Source organism: Panthera onca, chromosome B3 (assembly GCF_046562875.1).
Source record: "Panthera onca isolate mPanOnc1 chromosome B3, mPanOnc1 haplotype 2, whole genome shotgun sequence".
NCBI lineage: Eukaryota > Metazoa > Chordata > Mammalia > Carnivora > Felidae > Panthera > Panthera onca.
In genome coordinates this window covers 131,017,468-131,044,203 of record NC_138344.1, presented here as the reverse complement: position 1 = coordinate 131,044,203, position 26,736 = coordinate 131,017,468, and the positions used below count along the sequence as shown (strand labels likewise).

The following is a 26,736-nucleotide window of genomic DNA, read 5'->3' as shown; positions in this document are numbered from 1 at the left end:
GGCCATGAGAATGGGTAAGAGCCTTCTACCCAAGCATGAGGAGCAAGAAAGACTAGAACCTTAAGTCACACCAAAGGAAGAAGCAAAACCAGCAGGAGTTAGTAAAGTAGGGGTAGGGGGAGAGACGCAGAAACCAGAGCTAGGGCTAGAACAGGGTGGGAGATTTTTGAGAAAGAAGTAGTAAATAAAGCATTCGTGTGAGGTCTGAAAAGTGTCCACTGAGCCCGGGCTTGTCATTTAAGAAGTGACCTGTAACCTTTGCCAGAACATTTTCAGTGGTAGAGGAGAGAGGGGCTTGGTTGCAGTGAGCTAAAAGGGGCAGTTAAAGGGGTAAGCAGAGGTGATTTCTTTGGCAAACTTGGTGGAGAAGATGAAGCAGTTGCATGGGAAGGTGGAAGACCAGTGGGAACTTTGCTTTTTCCACAAGTGTGGATAGCAGCACTGGGCACAGTTTAAAGCTGTACAGAGGGTACCTGTTGAGAGAGTTTGAGAATACCAGGAGAGAGGAAGCTCTGGGGAGAGGCAGGGTCTCGGGTCAGAAAAAGGGGAGAGAGGCTGGATGTGGAGAGCTTTGGTGGTGGGCTAGCCTCAAACATGAGGATAGATTACATTCCTTGAAGGAAATGGAGTGAGGGTGGACGCGGATTTGGATACATTCATAGGTGCAGGGAATCTTGCCTGACCCTTTTGAGGGCTTTACTTTCCTTCTCTGAAGTAGGAAGACAGAATGTCTGCTGAGGGCAGGAAGCTGGGGATGTGATGGGGATTTGGTAAAAGTGATGAGGGTTTGGAATAGCTGTGGTGGGATATGAAAAGGTTGCCTGGGACACAGATCCCAAGAGAAGCTGCAGATCCTGGATGGTGACTTTCTCAAGTAGTGCTCAACAGCACAGGGGTAGGAAGCAAAGAGGGGGAGAATGTTTGGACTGGTCCAAAGTTGGATACGGGACAGTGGTGGGGCTGGAAGATAAGAAGGGGCTAGGGCATTGAGGATGTCAGGAGGGGTTGGGAAGGATTCACTGTGAATCTCACTATGAGTCTTTCCAGAATAGGAAGAGAAGCCACCGAGAGAGGTGTGGCTGGGAAGGAAGAAGAGGAGTACAGGGTCAATGAGACTGAAGAGCTGGTATAGACCAGGGAAGAATTAAGAGTTGGATGGACAGTGGGAGATGGCAGCCAGAACTTGGGATTTAACATTTCAAACATTTCAAACATTTTAGGGGTTGGCAAGGCCCACACAGAGGGTCTGGCTGTTGGAGGGATAGAGTTCAGGCTTTTCCAGCATACCTTTATTAAGCTTGCTTATTGTTCAAGCCAGTACCATAACCACACTTGTCTGCACCTTAATGGAGAAATCCACTTGTCCAAGAAATCTTTGGTAGTGAGGGGCAAGGGCGTTCAAAACACTTTCCTTTCCCCCTTGCATTTAGGGATTCTGAGTATGAGTCCCTTTGTCTTTCTCTCTTCTCTTCCTTTTATAACATTGAGTAACTTTTAAAAAAGGTCACCCTGACAATTACAGGAAGTTTACAGACTTTTCATATGTGAGGATATTTTCCTTTATCTTAATTCTTAGGTTCTTGTCCAGCTGGGCAGGTCCAAGATTTTGCTTCTGGCTATGGTTGTCTGGGACAACAGAAAGAATATCCTTCAAGGGAAAGCACAATCTTTCACGTAGGTGACAGAAGTTGGCTTCTTACCTGTCATAGAGTTGTTGTTGTGTGGTTTGACCCCCATCCTGTCGCTGGGACTGTGATTCGTTGCTGGATTCTCAGGTTCTGCACTTTTTTCAGGGAATCTGCTGTTTCCTGTAAGCAGTCACTGCAGAGGAAGTATATGTTTTTGCTAAAATTTCCCCTTTTGGCCGTTTGCTCTTTCCTCAAAGCTTGCAAATTGAGAAGGCAGAGGAATTGTAAATGAGTTCTGAATTTGGGCCAAGTGGAATCCAAATCCAGACACCATGGAGCTTCTGTGATTCTTCCATAAATAACTTTCCCTTTCTGGTATGGTAGAATGTTCCCTCAACTGGAAGGACAAGTCATGTGGGCCTCAGTGTCCACTGTGGTCTGAGAGTGTGGGGTATGATCTCTTGTAACCTTGATGAGCTATGGTGTAGGGGTATCTGAGCATACCTGTATACTTTTATCTATTTTATTTAAGTAGATATTACAAAGGAATGGGCATCTTTGATAGGTTCAAGAGTAGGTGCAAATACTTCATTAGAAAGGAAGTAAATGTATCCTCCCTAGGCATCCTTAATTCATGTATGTCCTGTAATCATATAACACTAGAAATTAGGAACAAAGGAGTCTTGTTACTGTGACCTGTTGAATGAATCTGCCCTGTGGTTTATAATTGCATTTTTAGTGTTGAATGCAGAGAGAGTCTAGTTACTGGTTTCCTAATGCCTTCAGCAGGCATTAATCAACTACAGAGGCATTGGCAATATAATCTCCTTTTCTCCTCCTGAAAACCCTTCCTCTTTTTCCCAACATTTTGGATTCCAAGAGAAAGTAGTTTGAAAAAAATCAATGGCTCTGTTTTAGTTTTGTTCTGGTTCTGTTTCTGGAGTGGTTTTGGTACCTGGTTTTCTTTTGGTTTCAATATGGTGAGAATATGGAATCTAATTTTTTTTTTTTTAGCCCTTTTAGCTTCTGGAAGGACCTGGGATATGCCCTCTACTATATGTCACTTCCTGTCTCTCTTGTGCTCTCTTCCTTTTTCCTTCCACATTTTGCTGAATATTCAGGGCATGAAAGTACTGGAATTCCTTCATAATATACCCTGGTCAGGGGTGAGCTCTTTACCACCATGTTAAATTTTGCTTACGTTGGACCACCATCAGGCAAATTTGACTTTAGTGAGTTTTTTCAATCAATAGGACCCAGAAGATGCCAAGGCCAGAATGGTCAAGGTTCTTGCTATCCAAAATATAGACCATGGTCCAGTCACGTCGGGGACATTGTGTAGGAGTTCCTTAGAAATCCCCAATCCTAACCCCAGCCCAGACCTAAGAATATGCATTTTATGAATATATATATACTCAGGTGATTCATACACATGTTAAAGCACAGAAAGTGCTGACTGAGATGGCATGTTAGAAACCCATTGGCCCAGATAGCATTTTTTTTCTTTCACCCTGTCTGATTCATGACTGCCAGAGTTAGTCTGCTTCAGAGCCTGTTGGTCTTTGGTTTTTGTTTTTGTTTTTTTTTTAGTTCAGAGAGGGAGAGAAATGGGGACCATTGGAAATCTGTTGAAGGACAACAGAAAGCCCTCTTGGAGGTACTGGAATTATGGGAATTTGTCCCATCTGCTTGGTGTCCCAGTCTGCCATCTTGCTGCCAATCTCTTGTGAAGTGCTTGGATGTCACTCCATTCTGAGAAAAGAAAAACATGTAGGTAGAAAAAATATATGACAGCTCTGGCTTCCATCCTAAGATTTATAGATGCCAAATGCAGCCTAAGAATGGTAATTACCAATGGGTTTTCAGGATATGAAGGATAAACCTGTTTTGATAACTCTTATTAATTACATATTAGCACATTCATTTTGGACAGCAGTGTCGGGAAACTATTAAGAGAAATAACATTAGTGTGTTTTGTGGCATTCTGGCTATAGGCAGGACATTATCTGTCTGTGGTCTCCTCCTGAGGCTTGGGTAAGTGATGACCTGGGATGGAACTAGAACAGTCTTTCAGCAAGAAGCCTTTCTCTTCTGTACTGCACTGTAATGTGGTGAGATGCACTGATTGTGACGCTTATGATTCAGAAGGTGAGGACACGGTGATCCGTCTCTTAAATGAAACCCACATCACTTTGGTGGCCATAAACTCAGATAGTCCTTGTTAGTGACTAAGTGTTTGGGGGTATGTGAACACATACAAAAACCTTGGATTGAATATTTTGAACAATCATTTGTCATCCTTTTGAAACATCCATGTTCATTTCATGGGCATCCATCACTCCCCTCTCCACTCCAGGTTGATGAGTTGAATTACGTGCAAATATACCTGGATTCTTTGTCTCTCAGAGACATGTTCCCTCAAATGCCCACACTGGCAGTAATGGGGGACTGGTAACAGGTTTAAATCAATGAGGGACTTCTTTTATCTCTCTCTATTGTCAAATTGCTTACAAAGAGAAGGGCAAAAGACTGAAGGATCTCCACAAATCAAAATTACAAACCTCAGGTCTTATCTTATCACACATACTTACACGATTTCAAGAAAGAACAGTTCTTCATTAGTTTAAAAACACATGCTCAATATTAAATTTGAGTAGCATCAGGGGGAAGAAAAGTAACAAAACACCCGCAGTCATGTCTGTGCAAAAATAATATAGTTTAGTTTATATTTAGCTTCTCCCTCTCCCAGATTTATCTACAAATACATATAACGCATATAATATTTATATTGGTTTTAAAAATTTTTTGTTAATGTTTTTTTTTTGAGAGAGACAGAGACAGAGCACAAGTGGGCGAGGGGCAGAGAGACATAGAATCTGAAGCGGGCTCTGAGCTGTCAGCACAGAGCCTGACGTGGGGCTCGAACCCACGAACTGTGAGATTATGACTTGAGCCAAAGTCAGATGCTTAACTGACTGAGCCACCCAGGTGCCCCTATATTGTTTTAATAAAAATGTTACCATGGTAACATACTTTGCCTGCCTTTGCATTTAGCAATGCATTACATTTTCTCACATTAATAAATACCCTTTGCTATGATGTTTCATGGCTGCACCCTATGCAGTTTAGATTTCTCCAAGAAATGGGGATAACAATAGGTATGGGTCTAATTAAAATGAGGAACAAGAAGAGAAAAAAAGCCTCTTAGTCCCAGGAGCATTGCATTTCACTAAATTCATTTCTCCTGGGAAATCATATGACTGAATGGCAATTTGGTTTCTTGTTTTTGTAACTTGTTATGACTACACATGTAAAGTTGCATACACTTGACTCCATCTATCATTTTTGGAAATGATTTGGGGCTCCAGACGTTTTCTTGTTACCAAGATTCTCAGATGTCTCAACCTCCATCTGCTTTCCATCTGCTTCTTGAAGTACCTGATGGATGCATATGCAAAGCCTAAATTATGTAAGTTGATACGGAGTAGGGAGACAAACTAGCTGAGGAGAAAAAGCATTCGTTCTTCCCTATCTCGGTTTGTAAAAATGAGCCGCCCTTCTTGTTGCCCGCGTTTATTTTGGACGATGGCTTATATAGGTGATCTGAAAGTTTGCGACTTTATGACTTTTAGGATATGCCAGATAACCTTCCAGAAGCAGAGCTGGTATCATGAATCTCCCCAGCTGGACACACGAATGTGGTTGCTAACTTCCCAGTGGAGAACTTCAAAGTACATGGCCCGGCACATCATGACCCCACCCCTGTCCACTCTTATTTCATGATGCTTTCCTACAGTAATCTTGCAATCCATGGGTCCATTCATACCGGGGAGACTAGCTCCTATGGGTCTGGGGAAATCCTTGACAGGCTTCCTCCTCCAATAGGACCCTCCTTCTTTTTTCTTCCCCTTGTAAATCCCACCCATCCTTACTCAAGATTCAGTCCTCCGTGTAGTCATGCAGCCTTCTGGACTTCCCAGCTCATGAAGCTTACTGCCACAAGTGGGAGTCTCTTGGCTGGTATTCCTCAGAGGCTTGATTGCGTGTTTATCTGTGCATACTTGGTTATATGCCTATGTGTAGGGACACATCCCCAAGAAGAGCAATAACCTTTTTCCATGTACAAGTCAGATTTCCCATAAGTTGACAAAAAAAAAAAAAAGCTTTAGAATATATTTCTTTTGCTTTTCACAGAAGCCACTTAAAAGCCTCACAAATCACAATGAAGTCATAAAGGTGGGAATGGATTCTACATCTTTTGAGTCGGCCATGGCTGGCCACAAAATGAATTAGAATCTCCGTGTTTTCTCTCTTTTGTCCTCAGAAAGACTTGTACCCTTCGCTTCAACTGTAGTCTCCAATTACAATGAAAATGTAATAGGATGCATGTGGGCAGGCAGAAAGGGAATAAGGCACAAAATATGGCAATAGTGTGAGCTGATGAAGAAAGAAACCAGATTCAGAAACATGGAGCTGGAAGCAAAAGTCTCCTCTTCTCCTATCCCTCCTTCCCTCCCCTCTCTCCTTGATTTTCTATAATATATGCTCAACACTACTTTGTAGTTACTTAAGCCATATATAATTTTACATGCCTCTTAAATTTTTGTGGGTGTCTTTGGAAACAATTTGTGTAGGGGCAAATTTGCCCATGAGTATTTCATAACCCAGTGTAAATCTGCAGAGCTAAACTGTAAGACTCTAATAAACAGGGCCATGCTATTTATTTCCTAGTGTTCCCAGTAGTGCCTGGTACTGAGTCCTTATGCAAAGTAGCTGCCCAGTGTAATGGACTAACATACCTAACCTGTATGTAGAACATACCTATATGTCCTGCCAGACGCAAACCTATAAAGGACCACACACTTCCATAAGGAATTTCTGCCTTCTTTGGGAAAGGTGGGCATAGGGGCAGTTAATTGGGAAACCTTACTAGCAGAGGCTCCCTTATAAGAGCGGGAACATAGGGCCATTCCCCCCCCCCCCCCCGCCCCGGCAACCCTGTCAAGTCTTGTGGTGGTGCTTGCTATGGGTAGGATGGGGAATAGCTCTTGACAAGATGAATGGATTGTCCTATATGGATGGATGGCTAGGGCCTCTATACTCTAAGGGAGTGAGGGAGGAGGGAATTAATGTTGAGAGCATAGACAATCACTATAGATAATGGAGGAAGAGAAGAATCCAGAGGCCCAGTCAAGAAAACTAGAGGCCCTTTGGGTTTAGGGAGAGGGAAATTCTTTTCTGTCTTCCAAGTGTTGACAACCTCAAACTCTCCCCTTCTTGTGAGCACCGGTATTCAGTGGGTGTAAGAAATTAGTATCTGCATTTGAGATGCTCCCTACCTCCTGTATCCAGGCCTCTGCTGGCGGCCTTCCCCTCTAGCAGAGCACTTGGGGTCCTCTCCTTACTGCTTCCTCCTCACCCCTTTTCTTAATGGACAGTACTTGCCGATAACTATTTCTGTGAGTGTGAATCGCTCTCCAGCTGTACTTTCCCCCATGCAAATGCAGACAGATAATAAACGTTGGGAATAAAAGAGAGCTTCCTATTTCTCTGGTGTACTCTTCTGATCTTAGAGATGTACAGAGACGCCCCAACGTCACATCTAATAACGGTACTTCCGGGGGTGGGGGCAAGGCCAGACCTCCTTCCCTACTGCCTGAACACATTGGAGCAAGAGCTGTTCAAGTGGGGTTTTCTGGACTCACAATGGACCAAAGTACAGGCAGATGGTTAACCGTGGTTAACCTGCTGACTTTGACAACATGGGCATCATCTGAATCATCCAGACGTCAGTTTACCCAAATTATTTGGAATGCTCTCCACTCAAAGCTTTAGGTGGGGGACACCTACGCTTCTATTCCCTCCAGAAACTCTTCCTGGTTAAAAGGAGTCAGAAAAATTGCCTCTCCCTTATTTTCTGAAGGTCATGGGATTGGTGTTACAGAGAACAACTACGGACATGTGTTCTCCACTCCCCTAAAATGTGAACCTGACGGCTAGTAGCGGAGTTCCTGATCTTCACACGGCTTCTAAAGCAGCAAGTGGTGCTTCTGGCTGCTGCTTTCCCCTGTGGGTCTCCATCATCTTTGGGGTCAGCTCTTTGCTCCCGGGCCTAGTTGGCAGCCTGTCCTAGGCCTTGCCCCTGCCTGGAGCCCCAGCCTCCCAGCTTCCCGCTGTCCCTTGGGTTCCCGGGCTTCCGCCTTAGGAAAGATAGGAACTCCACAAGGACGGACACTTGTTTCATTTTCATACCCACCTGGGCCCAAGAAAAAGCCAGTGTTCAATTAATACTTGCAGACTTGACTTACTTGCGCTCCCTGCACAGAGCATTTCCTTTCTGATGTTAATTTGTGACATGTTCACCTAAGACAAACCCAGTCCAGGATTCCTCCATTGTGTGATTGGTTGACTTACACAGTTTCACTCTCCCAGTTTTCACGACCTCTTAAATTTCTCAAGGTGGCACAAAGGTCTAAAGCTGTGTTCCCCCTTGGCCCGCCAGAAGGCTTACTGCCAGATGATTAAAGAAAGGATTTGGTATTTTGGTGAACTCACTCTCCTTCCAGGAGGAGATACTGATCCAGCTCAGCTGAGACAGACAAAGCCTCACGGTGGCTCGAAGCCAGGAAACTCCACTGACATCAGAACTCATGGGGTCCCAAGTGTTATAGGACGTATTGCTGGATGTTGACACCCACACCTTCCCATTTGCTAGAAGATAAGGAGGTCTGGAGTCATCTGCTTACACTGGTATCCAAGGGTGGAGGTGAATGTGACATTGTGGACACAAAAAGAGAAAAGCAAAGCTGATTCCTACCCACTCTCTCCCCCAAATTAAGAAATGATGCTCATGTCAAAGGATAAAGGGAAGCAGTCTGGACAGCTGAAAGGAAGGAGAAAGGTGGTGGGCAGTCACTTTCACTGAGGACCCACTCTCAGCTTCACACTCAGCTGTGCTCTTTGACATGAATTATATAATTGAACTCTTGTAAGAACTTGGCCAGGTAGAAAACTTATTTCCATTTTACAGACGCACAAACCGATGTCCAGAGAAAAATCTATGGGCTTGTCCTAGGTAGACACGGCTAGTAAGTGGCAAAGTCCCAGTCTTTCTGGCCCCAGAAAGTTTGTGGTTTTTGCACACTCTCATATTGCTTCTGTGTCCTGACTAAGGAAGTAAAAATAGTATGCGGTGCTGTGGGGTTGAGAGAAGCAAATGGACATTCTGGAGACAAAAATCAGATTTTACGCATAGCAACATTGGCTTTCAGTTTTTTCTGACACTTATTACCATATTTTCTGCCCTGAATCCCGTGGGATCTCCTCTGCAGAAGTGGATCAGAATATTTAGAAATAACGACAACCTTAGGGGACTAATTCAGAATATAGCAGCTACGTAGGCTAGTGAAAAAATGTATCAAGACTTCAGAAATAAAAGTAGTATATATTTCCTGTGAAAAAGTAATAAAAAGGGCTTTGGATTGGTGACTTTCAGTCTCAGTTGGTCCTCTGCAGTCACTAGCAGCCTCACTGCCAAATATTTGGGATGGAGCTTTAGAATGACTAAAACAGATGATAGTTTCTGTAACGTTTCCCCACAAACTTTAAAAGAAAGTTGTCATTAGACATTTTATGATTGACCTTCTTTTGTGTTTTCACCATTTACTAAGTCTGGGGGAAGATACAATGTTCGTGTCAATGTCTTCATGATCAAATTCCAGAGAACAGGAAAGCTGTGGAGATGAGCCCTCCGGGTTTTCTGCTCCGGTTCTGATTGGTTATGGGGCATTGTGGAATGATGGAGGAAGGGGAAAGAGGGTATATTCTCCCACGAGACTGGAAAGTCCAGCTCAGGATCCTGATGGACGTGCCCCAGAGAAGGAGGATGTGAGGAAAGGAAGGAGGCCAAGTGCTAGTGCCCACCAGGGAAGCGAACTTGGGTTGGGAGAAATGGGGTGACCAGAGCAGCCCTCTGGCTAAGCTTGAGCATAACTGGCTGCCCTGAGGCAGAAGAGGTGATGTGGTGAGAGAAGGTCCCGGTGAGACAGGTGGGGAGAGAGCCGACCCTGAGTCTGCTTCTTTGTAACTCAGGCCCTGGGTCATCCTGCTTCCCAGGTCAAGGACTCTCTCCTCTGGTGACCACATCACCCCCATTCCAGGGTCTAGTGCCTTCCCAAGCCCATCTAAGGATTTTCCGTAAGCCTGGAGTTTCTCTAGCTCTTTCCTTTCTCCATTTTTCCTGATCTGGCCACATTCTTTCTTTCACTTTCCTTAGTATCTTTTAACTGTTTTTTTTCTTCTCTTTTTTTTTTTTTTGCCCCGGTCACCCCAGAATGAAACAGTGCTACTTTTCTGTGTACCTGAAGGCTTGGGGTTAGTGGGAGAGATTTTAGCACCGCATGGACTAGTATGCGACATGATTCATTAGCCATCCCTGGCTGCGGGGCTGTTTCTATAGGTCTCCTCTCTCCCTAGGTCTCCCCCACCATTGCTGCTAACTAACCTTATTACTACCTCCCCATTTCTTCCAAGATCCCAGGCCCTTCACTGCGGCATCTGCAGACAGCTCCAAGATTCTGGTTGCTTTATTGAGCAAAGTAATTTAGCTTTGTTTGGCTTAATCCTCACCCATCCAGACCAGCTCACGTCTCACATCCCAAGGGCCCATCAAACTGATATCTCAACAGAAAAACTGTCTATGGGGAGATGGATCACGCTACTTCCCAGAAAGCAGAAGCGGTAGAAACTTCTGGTTGTTTTTTTTAGATAGAAATTGTTTTCTTCCCTTGGCATTGAGAGCGGGTGAGTGAGAGGAAGAAGTGTATAGGGGCTGGAGGAGTGTGCACCCAGCTCCCAGCTCTGCCCATGTCTGAGGAGCCTGCAAATCCTGTGTTAGGTTTTCTGTTGGATTTATTACCTTTGCCCCCAGAGAGGCCAGTGGCTTGGTGGTGAGTGTGCCGCTTATTGAATAGGCCACTTGGGAAATTTCATGGAACTGGTGACTCAAGACTGCAGTTCAACATGACCTTGGGCGAGTCCTTGACAAATAGGAAAATGGACTTTCCAACACAGCAGTCTTTATGACCCTTTCTGCAAGAGGTCTCCCTCCTTCCTCAGGCCTCAGATTGCACAGCCTGGATACTGCCTCTTGCATCACTCACTACACCCCATGGCTGGAGCTGAAATGTCTTTTGACATAGTGTGTGTGCACCTTGCCGGCACGGCCTCAGCAGTGGTCACTCTACCTATACAGAGGAGAGTAAAGTGAGGGGCTGTGGAGTTTTGGCTTTGTTTTTCTTCTTTGTGGCCTTGTCCACTTCTGCATCTATGGCCAGCCTTCCTCTGCAGTAGCATTGCTTTTCCTACTATTTCATAACCTACCACTCAAAAGTCAGGTCCTCCTACCTTTCTTCCCATTCCCCCCAGGGCAACTGGCTGTTTAATTTGCCACCCAAACAGGATTTGGTTTAGTTTAGTAAGATGTCCAGTTCTTAGAGACAGTGATAACTCCTGCCTGAAAACTACCCTGTATTGACCAGGAAGGGCCAACATCAACAGCAACCCCTAATTGTCCTTTTGTGATGCGGGATTGACAAACAGGGCCTTGGGGAGGAGACATAATTTTTGTCCATCTAACTCCTCCTGCAGAACAAATGGCTGAAAATCAAATCCAAGGCTAAGTTAAGAGATTCCACCCCTCTCTCAAATATCACGCACGTATGCTATTTGTTCATTGTCATTTCATTGAACCATGTACATAGTTTCCTTTCCTGAGAAACAAGGAACTATCTAGTGAACTATCTAGGACTTTACGTGGAGAGTGCAGCTATAGCTATAAAAGGCCCAAAGTTAGAGGATATCTCTACTGGGAACTATCAGTGGGTACCATTTTCTCCTTAACCCTCAAATCAAGACATAGGGACTCCTGTGTGTAAGAGATGATCCAGGAGATGCAGATTAGATGAGAAAGTGTTGAAATATTATTTGGTTGTACAACAGGACTGAATATTTGAAATCAGGACTGTTTTGGAAAGTCTAACATTGTGGGTTAGACTGCTCTGGCTCTAGTGCCCTTCCAAATCTCCTCCCAGTGAAATGGGTTCTTCTGATCTCAGTTCCCTGATTATTTATCTGTTTACTCTCATGAGGTGCTGGGACAAACTACACACAATACTCCAAAGCCTGTCTACACTGACAGTTAAATGCAAGTTCCCTACATGTTGTTGGTGTTCAATGATTAAAAATTTTAAGAGGTTTTTGGCACTTGCTATTGGGGTAAATTATAAAATGCCCCTCCTTGATCTTCCTCTCTTCCCTTCCACAGCCTGTGAATTTTGGTTGTTTGTGAAACAAGAGTCATTACTATTGGAATATTATTTAAGGAGACACGTGTCAATGCCATTCCAAAAATGGTACCCATTTATACCACTACTTAAAAGGGTGCTGTGTTACATGTCAGAATTAGTTAGCACCACCAGACAACTGGCTTTCTGGGAGACATGATCAGTGCAGGGAGTGATCAGAAGGGCTGAGGTTGTGCTGGACATCTTAATCACCAACATCACCAGGAGGGCGGGGTAGATTCTGGGGCACTAAGCCCAGAAACAGATTCCCATAACTTGAGCTTCAGTTAGGTGGGCAGAGCTTTTCTGGGAGGCCCAGCAAATTCTCATCATGAAGGTAGAAATTCAGGGTCCAGACAGACTGGCTATTATTATTAAGAAAGCTCATTCATTTTTCTCATTCATCCATCCAAAGTTCTTTCAATTGACATGTATTTTGTTCCTTCTCTGTGCTAGGCACTAGATTTACACTAAGGCTACATAAAAATGGTTAAAATTTTATCCCATCCTATAAGGAGGTCTACTAGACATGACACTCAAGTTGAAGCAGAATGACAATGGAATACAAAAACACCATCCTAGAGACAAACTACGTGGAAGCTGTGTAATGTTGGGGCAAAGCTCCTCACCTTGCTGGGGTGGGGAGAATCAGGACAGGTGTCCCAAAGAGAGGGTTTCTATATCTGGATCTGGCCCAACAGAGTGCTGGGGGAGTGGAGTGGAGATCCACTTTCCGGCAGAGGGCACCTGCTACTGGGCTGTACTGCCCTGACTTGGCAGTGGTTAGGTCCCTGGCTTGTGCCAGTTGGGGGATTGGAAAATAAGAACAGCAAATCTGGAGAATGAGACTGGAGAATCAGAACGGGACCTCAGAACACAGGGTACAGGGAAGAAACCCAATTTTATGATGTGGGGCACACAGAGATCTGGGTTTGTGAACCCGTGGCCGCAAGAACCCTGATTTCCCTGTTATTGCAATGGACACATAAGATGCAGTGGGCTTCCCTGAGGGGATGTGTGGGAGCTCAGGGATCAGTCCTGGGGTTTAGAGGTCAAGATGACAGCCAAGGGGATCCCAGGTGTAAGGCTGTATGTTTAACATCATGGATAGGCCCCGATCCCCTGTCAGTCTACAGGCAAGAAATTCAAAGCTAAGCCCTACCAGATGGGTGGTGGAGTCAGAAGGGGCAAGAGGGGAGGACTGAAGCAACTCAACCATTTCTTTCCTCAGGCCAGCCTTGGTTTGGAGCTAGACTAGGGTGAGGTACTGGCCTTGGATAGACCCGGCTGTGTCAGGGAAAATGGACAACTGGGGAAGGGGTCCAGATGAACTGAGAGGTTATTTATGCTAATGTTCTGGGAAACTGTGAGCTTTTCTGGTGAAGAATTAGGCCATCTATAAACAGTCATGCACAAATGCATGCTTAGTGTTGTTGCAAAGATGGACAACAAAGTTGAGCAGTAACAAAAGGAAGACTTGTCAGGGTTTACCCAGTCAAACTTGGAAATCCTCTGTGCATCTGACACCAGGATGTCCCTGACTCTTGCTGCACGTCTCTGCTCAGGATCCCTCCTGGAGACAATGGACGTCAGGAGGCTATCTTTGGATCCACAATTGTGTGCTTTTTTACCTAGATTCCTGTAGACGCACCTCATTCAGGGAATCCTTTTCTGCCTGTACCTTATGCATGTGACAGTCTGGCAGTGGTCTGAGATCTGGATCCAGAGCCTTGACTTAAGAGAACTAAGCCTTTGAATCCCAGTTTCCAGTTCTAAATGCTCTTTGATTTGCCTCTATATGCCCACCCTTCTCAGGGGCATGTGGCCCTGGACCCCAGCTTGCTCTAGCCTATCTCTGATCCACACTGTGCTCCTGGTTATAGCTTTACCCATGGTATGTCTCAAAGCCAAAGTTAAATCTCTTCCAGAAGAAGATGTCAATATTCAGAGCACAATATTGTATACATGGCCTACACGAGTAACTTCTGGGGAAAAGAGTTTTAAGAATAGTAACTACCTTTAGGGTGAGATTTGAAACTCAGGGCCAGAGCATTTTTTTTTTTTTTTTAACTGTGGGTATGTTTTCTGAGCATAGAGGTATGGACAGCTTGTTGGGAGCAGTGTCAGGTTCATAAAGTCTGAAAACATTTGATCCACTGATTCAAACAAAATGCCATATGAAATGGCATTTCTCTCTATGTTCTGAGACTCCAGAGGTGGTTGGCTTCATTCTTGTTTCTTGTCCCGTGTGGTCATTTCCTTACTGGCCTCAGGTTATGCACTTGGGCATTTTTAAAGAAATCAAAACCATGCCCAATCTTCCTGTCATGTGATTGTTCTTTCACTCTTATTTTTTAATTGACCCAAAAGCTTTCCTTTCAGACCATATTGGCCTCACATGGCAGAGATGCCCACAAAATGCTAAATTAACTGAGAAAGGCCCTTGACCTCTGATAAGGGCCATTTTACCTTGTACTCTAAGTATAAATTACTCTCCACTGGCAGACCTTGGTCTTTTGGGTTATTTGACTACCGTGACTAAATATGTATATATATATATATATATATTTCAGTCCAAAACTTTCAAAAGTGGTAAAAACATTATGGTGAAAACAGGGAGGATTATAACTGCAGTTTTGCAACTAATATTAATGCTCCGACTTAAAATATATTTTGCTATGCCAATTCAATAGTAAAAAAAAAACACTTAAGAAATTCATGAATTTTTTTGAAGGAAGAGAAATTAGCGTTTTTTAAATATGCAGAGTCCAGACCAGTTCAGCCGATGTGGGCTACTGATGAGCTAATATAGTCAGTATGCTCTGTCATTGGGTACCCTGTGATGCCAAGTTCTGCTGGGTTGATCCCTGTCTTATGCTGGCAGCCCCAGGGAATGTGAGGAATAGATAGCACATCTATATTTAAGTTATATTTAGGGCATATTTAGCCTGTAACAGAGACGCTTGAAGAAGAGCTTTCCCTGGAGATTAATTGCCAGCTGGTGTTGATGATACTTTGGGCTCCCAAACACCTCCGGGTGGGCTTTTATTTCCAGGAAATGGCTGGTGTCTTAATCATGACTTCTTACTTTGCCTGCTAAAATAGAATTTATATTTGGCAATCTTTATTTAATATGGTTTCTCTTTCGGAGGCCAGTCAGTCTGTCTTATTTGGAGAGGACTAAAACAGCTGGCACAGTCTCATTGGGGCAGTGAAGGACTCTATGAGGACTAATGTAGCTCTTCCTCATTCCCTGAATGTAGAGGAAGTCCTAGTTCAGAGTAATGGGTCTCCTTAGAACTTCCCAGCAGTTCATGAAAGGGCTTGTCCTTTGGAAGGGAGGTTGTTTCAGAAAAATACCACTTGTTGAAATTTTTAGGTACAGAGAAATTTATTTGTGGGGAGATGTTACCTAAATATCAGAAAAAAAAAAAAAAAGATCTGACAACCCTCAAAGCCAGAAAACAAAAAATACAGGCATGACTCTTCTGGTTTCCCCAGAGACAAGGCTGTTACCGCTCTAAATGAGGTGATGGGTCTAGCTAGCTCTAATTGTAGACAGTTGCCGGGCTCTTGAAGAACACCAAGGCTAACAACAGAAGAAAAGCCATCAGCCCCCCTGTGCTGACTGTTTACCGTTGGAATCCGTTCTGATTGGTTGGTGCCCGTACCATATACCAGTTGTTAAATATTTTGAACATCAGCTCCACTTAGCTTAGAAATGATCTGGGAAAGGAATAGCATTTTAAAGGATGTGGATGGGTCAGAGGTGACACTCTCAGATGGGAACGGTCCCAGTTCTGGCAGCACTCGAGGAGGAGGAGGAGGAGGATAGGATGGTGAGGGGGAATTGACTGGACTACCCAAATTGGGTACCATAAATTTAAGCCTTCACAAGCCTTTCTTACAAAGTCCATATGTATAAAATACATTGACACATGGAACACAGGGAACAAGAGTGGCCTGGAAAGGTATTTGGGGTCAAGATCCTGGAGCTCATGGGGACAGTGAGGCCAGGGGAGTCCCTGGGTGAGCTGATGAACAGAGCTGGGGTGTGCATCCAGTGGTCAGACAGAGTAAAGCTGGCCTCCCTGGAGGCTCTGGGTGATGGCGGGCACAGCCCAAGTGTCCTGCCATCTCAGTCGCTTCTCATCCTTTCTGGCACCAATCCCAGGGAGCTGGCCCAGTCTGGAATGTGTCTCACGTAGAGGCATGCCCAGATGAGGCCCCGCTCCCCTCCAACCTCCTGCTCACCACAGCCTTCTCATGGCCCCCAGTACTTGTCTGAGAGTTCAGAATGGACCACATTTTGTAATTCATATGTGCCCTTGTTTTGTCCGTGCTGGGAACTTGGAGAGAAGGTCAGATTTGCCTTACACTGTGGTTATGGTATACCACTGTCATTGTACTTTCAATAGTTTTGATGTGTGAAAAAATTCAAGCATGTGCATATTTGTGTTTTTCCTATCAGATTCTCTATGTTACCCGTGGGCAATGTAACAGAGTTTCTGGAAACAATCTGTGTTTGGCTTTAGGATGCTCTGTGTGGCTTTTTCCTGGAGCAGATTAACCGTCTACTTCTCTTTTGGGGAGTGATATTTAGTTAGATTTCATTCCTTGATGGCACACCAACACAAGGGGTAGTGAATGTTTTCCTCTCAGTAGATCACAAGGGCGTTAAATGAAAGTAGGTGCTATTCACTAAGTTCTATTTTATCTCTTATCTTTTGGTATGTCTTAGGTTGACTACTTCTGATGATGTTCTTTGGGGTTAATGGCAAAATATCATGCTTAATGAGCTAGCAAATGCTGCTGGTTAAGGACTTTCAATTTTTTGCATGTATGTCACCAGTTTTCATTAATATGATGCTTCAGTGCTTTATGGAAGTAAAGGCTTGAAGACTCATTCAGTTGCCCGAAAGCCCCTTGAAAATTTGGTTGGTGTTCCTTTGGGAAAAAGATAGTCAACCTCCTGTAGAAGGGTCAAAGTACATAGGGCTGGGGCTAGATACGGAACTCTGAGCAGAGGGTCAGTGCTAAGGACTCCTTGGCATTAGGCAAAGAGAAGTGCAGTAGAGATGGCAAGGGGTGTGTGTGTGGGTGTGTGTGTGACTGTTTGAAGCAAACACCTCGCCCTGTCACCTCATCTTGTGACTTTTTTTTTTTTTTTTTTATCCTGGTAGAGGTATACTTCATGCACCAAAAGGCAGAATCTGTGTGAATGGCCTATGAAAAGAGAGTTGTTTTTTTTTTTCTCTCTGTACTGGGATTTCAGGTAAAGCCTTAAAGTTGGGGGCAATGGGTGAAATAAATAATTCTGCATTTATCCAGAACGTACCAAAGAGAAACCAGACATGTTTTTTGGACACATGTACCTATCACCCAAATTCTTTCTTATAAATTGGAAGGTTGGTATTTATTGGGTGAACTATTTTGAAGGGAGTTTGCAGGAGTAAAGCTGCTATGGGTCTTCTCCTCAGAGAAGGGACTATAGGAGAGGAAAAGAGAGGAGAGGAGAGGAGAGGAAAGGAAAGGAGAGGAGAGGAGAAGAGAGAATGTTGTTTTCATTCATTAGCCAAAAGAAGAGAGCCCAATAAAACTACCAGAACTTCTCACAGACTTTGGTGTTGTCTGCTAGAAGGGGTGACCATGTCAACATTCCCTGGCTGAATGCCAGCTGGGGTTCAGAAACTCATTAGCTTTCCTATAGAAGAACAGAGTTCTCTAGAAAGGTTGACAGGTGTCCCCTGAAGAAGTCTAAAGATGAGCGGTTGGCTGGGGAAACTCAAAGTAGGAGGGCGAGAACGGCAAGTTCAGGGGCTGAGCAGGCTGTACTTGCAGTTCTGAGGGACAAGAATGTATCCCCAAGGCATCAGGTAAATGTGTAAAAGGATCAAGGCTCAAGTTGTCTTGAAAGGATGCTGTCTAAGAAGGCTATCTGTGAGGGTAAGGGGACCTCAGAAGCATACTGCCAAGGCAGGACCTGATGGGGTCATGGGGCTTCAGCCTGGGGAAGAATTGTTTGGGTTAGGGGATGGTGTCACAGCTAGTCCCCCAGGTAGTCTCCAACATGCCCATAACTGCTACGCATAAAATAGAGCCAGTATTTATATGATGGAGGCACTTCAAGAGCCAAGAGAGAGCACTGAAAACAGCACCAATTAAGTAAAAATTCCTTTGATCTTTTGCCTTTCATTCCTCTTGTGCTTGGAGAACCCAGAAGCAGGCACTGGGCAGAGTGAGGTGGAATAGGAGGTACTGCAAAGAGAGAGAGCCAGATAATGACTCCCTCCCAAGATGCTGATTCCCAAACCTGAAATCAAGCCCAAGCTTGGTGAAGAAAGTTTTAATTGGACGCAAGGTTACAGTTTTGATTTAGAATGGTCTGGATTGCGTTTATTAATTTCTGAAGACAGGGCTATTTTTTAATGGTTGCAATTGACTGGAAAATGATGAATCTGCCCCAAACATTGGTGGGAAAAAACAAAACCATTTCCTGATTATATCATACCCAGTCAAACCATATACAAGCCTGATTTAAAAAAAAAAATCTGCATTTCAGATATACCAATGAAGCTTACTTACTGTCCTTAGCTACATTGGCTTCATTCTAAAGATCTATCAAGATAGTGGTAGTTCATCTCCACACTGGATATTTAAGGATAGGCAAGAATTCACCTGAGGGAAACAAAAACATAATGCTTTCCAGGGAATGAGTATCATGGAAAGACTGATACCAGACCATCCTGTCCTCTCCAAAGCGAAGAGAAGACTCTTTGGGCTCTGGCTGCAGTTTTTTGCAAGATAGTTTTTAGCCCTTCTCCATGGACCTACATGGTTTCCTTACTCTCCATTGGGATGAATAATCTAATTCTTGCTGAGCCTGATTTCTCTATGGGAAGACTCAGATTGAAGGGTCAAAAAGATCAGATTGAGCTCTTATGGACAACCAAAGCCAATGATGCCTTTGGGAACTTTTTTGACCCTTTCCATTTAAAACCCCCAAGAAGAATCCAGAAACTCTTTGATTATCTGTATTCATATTAAGACTCGAAAACAAGCAAGGTTTTGTTTCATTTGACCAAGAATATTTTCTTTCTTTTTAGAGGTCACTTTAGGAGTCTTAAAATTAAGCACAGACAAACAAGAAATAAGGAAGCCTCAACAGCTTCCTTCATGAATGACAGATCAATAATCATTTATGCTAATGGTCTCGGATGGGTCTCTTCCTTTCCCACAATTTGTTCTAGTTGGCCATATCTCAACCTGAAGACCATTTTCCTTGGTGTATGCTGGCAGCTCCATGTTAAAGTCTCAAGAGAGTACTTTCCAAAGAATAGTAAGGCATTGCTAAGATCCCCAAGGACTTATTGGCACTGTTCTTTGACAGTCCTTTCTTACACAGAAGACGAAGCATTGCTTGAGTCATACTTCCTCTTTGCGAAGGCAGATGCAGGAGAAACAGATGAGCAGGGTTTCAGATGTGAGGAATCCTGGGTTGTCTTTCCAGCACAGTCATGGACTTTCAACAAAACCTGAGGCTCAAAGCCAAATACGTTGTTAAGTAATCTAAAGCCAGAGGGCGCTATTACACAGAAGACGTTAGAGCTTAAGTTGTCTTTTTTTTTTTTTTTTTTTGAAAGAAGCCAGCTTCTAATACCCAACTTCTAGTTTAAAAGGGTTGGTTTTTTTTTTTTTTTTTTTTTTTTTTTTTTTGGTTTGTTTGTTTGCATTAATTTCAAATTCGACCCCTAAAATCGGGCTTATGTTGATTTTATATTTTTTCTTCTAGAGCTAGTCAGATTTCTCATTACTAACACAATATTTTAAATTGCTCTTAGATTGAGTTAAACTTTTTTTTGATGGTATGGGAAAAGCATGGGAAATATTCTCCTGAATCCCCAAAACAGAAAAACTTAGCATTTGGAAGAACCATAGCAATGTGTGCCCAGTAAAGACAGTGGATGAAGGTCATTGGGCATCTTGATGAGAAGTCCCTGGTTTTGTAGGAACCATAAGATGAAACTTCCATTTTTTTGTAATTGGAATTTCTTGATTGAGGATTCAGTTGTTTTTTTTCTTGTTCTTCAGAAAACTCAACCTTGGTTCTAAGAGACAGGATTGGCCAACTCATCCCTATATTTGACTTTATCCGATGATGAAAATTCCTACAGCAAATGTCTCTTGTTTGGCCCAAATTAATACATCTCCTTTACTTTTAAAGGCAGGGAGTTAGGGCTGTTACTCTTGTTTTAGACAACCAAGAATGAGAGGGAAGTCAAAACACATGGCCTTTAGTGAGGTCTTGTGAATAGGGATATCTCAAATGGCCAACAAACCAGGGCAAAGGTCACCGAAGACAGACACCATCCTGGACTCATGATTAGCTCCCCACATCTCCTTGCTGGGATCAAAATCTTGCCCTGACCCTGAGGCTTGCTTGGCCAGCTAATAATTTTCTCAGATATTTTAATTCTTCTGGGAGGGTAGACAACAATTGGCATGTCCTCAGACACTCACTGGGGCAGTCCCCTTCAAACAGGAGACCACCTGGATTCACTGTCCTGCTGGCTTTCTGAATGTCAATTGTCATACTTCCTGGGAGCTTCTTCCCAGCAGGATTTAATGCTGGTTGAAATCTTCCCTGTGTTCATTATGTTCCTCTAGGGGCTGTGTCTTAGCTGCTGGCTCTGGCTTCTCTTCTCTTGTTAGAGGTCTCTTGATTCCTACAACACAATCAGTTCCTTTCATTTCACAGTGCTTGCTTCTTTTCTGTTCCCACTAGCCCATGGCTGAGGTATACAGTATGCCTTGATGTCACTTCAATCAGAGTAGTGATAAGTAGGGACATATGCAGAGGTTTACGTTTGGAGAACTTCAGAAATTTTTCTTTTGGGTGGTCCTTAACCACCAGGAATCATAAGTCCATACAGAGGCAGAATTTCAGCTCTTTTGATTAGGTGCTTCGGAGACTATCCCACACAATTCTGAAACAACCAATCAGTACAATTAACCACTCCTTTGCAAGGAAGCATGAAAATATAATCATGCCTTAAATAGTATGGTTACAGTGTCACCTTGTTTTCTATCAGCAAAGAGGAGGCATTCAGTGACATCTCAAAATAACATCCCTTGGCATTGATTTTTAAGAGCTTACAATTCAGTGCAGTGCGGTTGCAAACAAATATTCATTAGGTTTCTACTCTGAGCAAGGAATTATGCTAAATACTCTATGGGACTCAAAGATGAATGAGGAAGGATGATAAAATAGAGTGAAAATAAATAAGAAGACCTAAAAAACTTCATAAGAAATTGAATTGACCTGAGGGGGAAAATATGTGTAAGAGAGAGAGAGCTGTAGAAGAATTCTTGTACAAAAGCACACTGGAATAAATATTCCTTATGAATCTCCTTCTTTGATGAGAAGCACTGATGCTGAGAAAGACAAAAAAAAAGAAAGATCCAAAAAGGAATGAGGAGCTATTGCCTGTGTGGGAGCATCAGGCATGAGAGAAATGCCTCAGGAAGGGAGAGAAGCAGAGAAGCACTTTTTGTTCAAGATGGTGGGTTGGACACCCATGTCTAATGTTGCTCCTTCCTGCAACACCTCTAAAGACTTACAGTGACTTTTAAGGGGCATAAATCTATAAAGATGGGGAGCATGCCACCCCTAATACCTGGGGCCCATGAGTAAGAATCTGAGTAAGAGGTCACGGCATATGTTTAAATATTTAAAAGTTATAAATCAAGCTAACAAGCTGTTAGAGTTTATCCTCTTGCCTTGACAAATATACCCTCATAATGACAACACTGAACATATAAATGTATATTCCTACCACATAACTGCAGACAGCGCAATCTGGGCAGTGGTGCACACACTTGAGCATGGCAGTATGCATCCAGCCCCATTCTCATCCCTTGCAAGAGCCCTCTCTTGACCATCCCTCAGGTCTAGGATGTACACGTTGGAGATTCAGCCTACTGGATGGATGGAGGAGGAAACCCTGGCAGGTCCCAGGCATGTCCTGCGGACTCCTTGGAGAGGGAATTTGGGGGCCCTGCATACAAAGAGTATGATCTCAAAGGGAAATAGGAAAGACCCTGGGTGGACATACCTCTTGCTTCAAAGAAGCTTTGCCTCTTTGGGATGGAAGCAGCTCAGCTCAGTTAACTCACCCAGAAATTTCTGAAACTGGAAAATGAAAAGGGTACAGAGTAGCCGACTTATCAGATACCAGTAGGGAAAGGAAGAACCAACCTGGTTTAACTATAAAATCCTCAAAAAGCTCTGAAGTTGGGAAGAGGGTGGTGGTTCAGGGACTTCTAGAAGTGTGTATTTCCTATAAGAAAGAAGGGTTGAATGCTGTTTATGAAGTGATGAGATCCCTAGATTCTCTCTTCTTACTCCATACTTGTGGAGCAACCACTCTTCCTTCACCCAGGAAAGAAACTAAGCTTATTATCCCTAAAGGGGGAGAAAGGGTCTGTGGACCAGGAGCAGCCAGGCATAATTGAAGGCAGGGTGCCAAAGTGAAAATATGGGGGTCTAGTTGAAATACGTCTATGGACAACAGAGACCCCACTTCTGGTTTCATCCTTCTCCGTTCTGTTTATGAACACTGGCATCCAGGCAGAAAATCGGAAGGTCTTCTCTGGAAAATATAGTTGGGTCTTCACAGTCAATGTGCCCTCCTCATCTGCTCAGAGCTTCTAGTCCACAGGAACAGACAACCAAAAATTAGCAGAAGTTTGAAGTGCACTTGTAATGATAAAAGCAATACCGAAAAAAACATTCTGGAAGAAGTTGTGAGTGAAAAACACTTCAACCAAAAAATATGCTCTAAGAAAGTTTTTATAAAGGATCCAGCACCCATTGCATGAAGAACAAACTGCCAGAAAATAGTGCTTTGAGAATATAAAAAGGCTTCTGAAAATGAAAAGCTTGATGTTAAAGAAGAAAATCCAATAAAGGGCCAGAAGAGAACACTGAAAAACCTCTTCAGAAAATAGAACAAAATGGCAAAAATATAAAAAAAATAGGAAACGAAATAATAAAACTAGCCTACATGGTCTAATATCTGAATATCAGGCATTCAGGAAGCACAGTAACAAAGAGAGTAATAGAATATAACCCACTAAATAATGTCAAGAAAAGTTCCCAAATGGAAAGGCCTGAGTTCCCAGATTGAAAAGCTCACAGTATCCCAAAATATCAATGATAATAGATCCATACTGATGTAACCCATGTAGAATTTATCTGAAGTCACTGTAGCATTGGAGAAAATTCTACAAACTTCTAGGAAGAGAGAGAAGGACCCCCCTCCCCCTGGCCCCACACACACACCCAGAGAGAGAGAGAGAGAGAGAGAGAGAGAGAGAAGCAATAATAATAACAACAAAACCCCCCAAATGAAAAGCACATCTCATGCAAAAGAATCACAATGACCAGATCCTTCTTAAAAGGAATAGCCACACTGGAAGCTAGAACATATTGGAGTCATAGCTATAAAATTCTGAAGGAAATAAAAATTTCCAATAAAAATTTTTGTACCCAGAGATGCTATTAATGAATTGAGGCCAGAATAGATACATTTTCAGACATGAGGTCCTCAGAATTTTACTTCTCTATATAGCCCTTCTTGAGGGGATAAAAAAAAGCACCAAGAAATCAGAGGACATGTTGTGTTAGAGACAATGCTATGTGTCCCCTTATCCCAGCACACAGGAAGACTACATATCCCAGCATCCCTTGCAGCTATGGAGCCATATGACTGAATTTTGCCTACTGGAATGTGGGAGGAAGTGAGGTGCCCCCCACCCCCCAACTCCCAAATCAGGTCTGGCCCATCAGCTCTGGATATAAAAATATCAGAATGATCTTCTGGCTTCTCCTTCCCTTCCATGGTCACTTTGAGACCTTGTGTTCCAGGTGCTCTCTGGTGGAGAGCCACCTGATTTGCATTGGACTGTGACATGAACAAGAAGTAAAGACTTGTTGAGTCATTGAGATTTAGGGTTTGTCTTTGTAGCAACTAGTGTTGCAATTTCACTCATAGAAAGTGGGTGTTGAGGTAACAGGAGCTTGGCATTTGCTTAGTGGTTCAATGGTGAGTAACAAAGGAACTAATGTCAGAAATTAAGAAATGGGGACCCAAGTCACACAGTGACAAACGTTTGATAAAATGATCACTTGCTGTGATGTGGGAGCTAGTGGCCCAAGAAGAACAGATTACAAAGAATTGAAGCGTTGGTGGGATCGGCCACTCTGTGATCCATTTGGCAAGGAGTTGCCAGTGATAGATGGCCTTTGGAAATAACTGACTGGTGTGCAAGGAGAAATCACAAGGAATAAAAGGGGTACAGAAATTTGGGCCCAGAAAGCCATTTTCTTATAAAGCACAAAAGATAAGTGACGTAGACTTACAGTAAAACTTCTCAGATAAAGTGACTTGGGCATGATGGTCCCATTCAAACCTGATGGCCTCAGTGTGGCGTGGTGATCATTGAACTTGGAGAGGAACGGGGAGGGAGGGAGGAGGAGGCAACGAAAAGGGTCTCTATATAGGAGGCACCACCATGTTTAGAAAAGAACTTTGGGTACACTTGTTGCCTATGAATCTGATTGAAAGTGAATACCTCAGAAACTCCGGAGGCTCCTGAGGGAACTGTGTTGCCAAAGAAACCAGGAATTTGATTACCCCCCTACCCCAAAATCTTGAACCATTTGAAAATAATCCCTGCAGCCCAACCTCCACAACCAGAAGAGAGACTTCGCAGACTCTGTATACTTTCCTCCTGAAGGGACGCGCCTGCCAGCGCTCTGGTCAGATGGGAGAAAGGAAAATAAAAACCAGAGTCACTGAGAGAGCAGAGGAGAGGGTCACAGAGAGTAGCCACAGACGTTCCTTCCAGAGGCATCCGCAGGGCCCCGTCCACAAATCTGCCTTGCCTCGGAGTGCCCAGAGGGATTTCAGAATTACTCCAGGGCAGTGATTGTTCTTCAACTTTTTTGGGAGAAGGACTTTTTGTCTCCAAGTTACCCTTTCATTTGGTGTTTCTACAACCGGTGATTTTTGTTTTTACTTCGTACTTGTGAGATCAACAGGGCCAGAGCCAGTGGAGAGTACTGCTTTGGTTGTCTTGTCTACCTATTGGAAGAACGCTGAAATGGTTTGGTGCTCGGATGGGCAGACTTGGCAGACATAATGCTAGGCATTTCCCACACCATTTCTTCTTCCTGGTGCACAGGAAGTCTACCTGCCTCAACCCCCCTCGTAGTCATAGGTCAGGGTTCCTATGACTGAGTTCTGGCCATTGGGAGGCAGGTAGAGGGAATGTAAACCATTTCCAGGCCTGGCTCTGGATAATCCCATATACACTCCTCCAGCTCCCTATTCCCCTTCATGGGCAACTTTGGAAGCATGTGTTAGAGACAGCGTAGTTAAAGAGTGCACGCCCATACACCATAAGCGTGGCCACAACTGAGCGACTATGTGACCCGACTGTACAACCATGAGGATACAAATGCATTGTGTAAAGCTTGAAAGGTCAAGGTTTGTGTTTGCCAGCACTTCTTACTCTCATACACATGCAACATTGATACTGAGAGTGGGAAGATGGCAGCAAAGCCATGTGAGATCCTCAGGACGAACGGTGAGAGCCACACGTAGGGGACCACTGGTCTAGCTAGGGCAGGTCTGAGGGCTCTGAGAGGCCTCCGCCCTAAGGTGAAACCGGTAGAGTATCTGATATGAATGCTATTCAGGGGACCTAAGACTCTGCTAGAAAATTCGAGTTTGAATTACTGGTGAGAATACAGAAATTAAGGGGTGTGAAAAATAATTCACTCCAAGAAAAAGCAAGATTTGTGTTTACCAAAGGAAAAAAGAGTTATAGTTTGTTACATGCCTCACTTATAAATAGCATATAGAGTCATGATTTTATAGGCACCGACACGACCATGTTGGACAAAAGGGGATGGGGATGGAAAATGTGTGACGTATTGGTGAGAGAAGGGGAAGAAAGGGGGAGACTTATTTTTCATATCCAGGAAGCCAGTAGAAAATGCCTAAAACTCCCCAAATGCAGATACAGCAATAATAGTACATTATTTAGAGATATGCGTGTTTTCATACCGAAAGAATCGATTGAAAACAATCCCTTCTGAAATAACAGTCACGTCAGAGAAGGAGAAAGAACTTTAAACCATTTTCAAGGGTTAATTTTGTGTGATAGTTGCCTTAATGGTAGCCATTCTTCACGCAGGCTATTAAGAGAAACGAACCCAGTTTCTGTAGAGGTATTAAACCCTACCTTCCTGTCCCCCACCCCCAACCCCGACAATCCAATGCCTCATTACCCCGTGTAGCTACATTGTCCCAATGTGTGATCTGCACAGGTGGCTCAAGAATGATGCTCCTATCCACAATTTCTTCTCTGATAAACCAAAAAAATCACAACTGTTATTCTTTCCTTTCTCTTCAGACAATGTTGCCTATCTAGTCACGGTGGATCAGCACACAGAAATAATTTTTGCTGTGGAAAATGTGTTCCCCGGTTTTCTTTCTCTCCCTACTTTTATTAAGTCAGGGGCCCACAGATTATGGCCCAAGGGCCAAATCTGGCCCATCACCTCTTTTTGGGTGGCCTGTGACCTCGTGTGGCTTCACATTTACCTCTCCTCCATTCACAGATATAAAGCATAAAAGGGGTAGTGAGAGGGGCGCCTGGGTGGCTCAGTCGGTTAATCATCTGACTCTTAATTT

General features: G+C 43.6%; 1 protein-coding gene across 6 annotated transcripts in view; it reads right to left on the bottom strand.

The window, feature by feature from the left end:
• Positions 1 to 26,736, bottom strand: part of GPR65 (G protein-coupled receptor 65) — a 135,425-nt gene that overhangs the window by 6,239 nt on the left and 102,450 nt on the right. For 3 of the 6 annotated variants that reach the window (XR_014137848.1, XR_014137845.1, XR_014137846.1), the window contains one exon: positions 1,701 to 3,380. The gene's annotated coding sequence lies outside the window, so the exon portion shown is untranslated. Of the gene's footprint in view, positions 1 to 1,700; positions 3,381 to 19,665; positions 20,959 to 26,736 lie in introns of those variants that run through there. The other 3 variants (XR_014137847.1, XR_009606505.3, XR_009606497.3) reach the window with 2 other exon arrangements.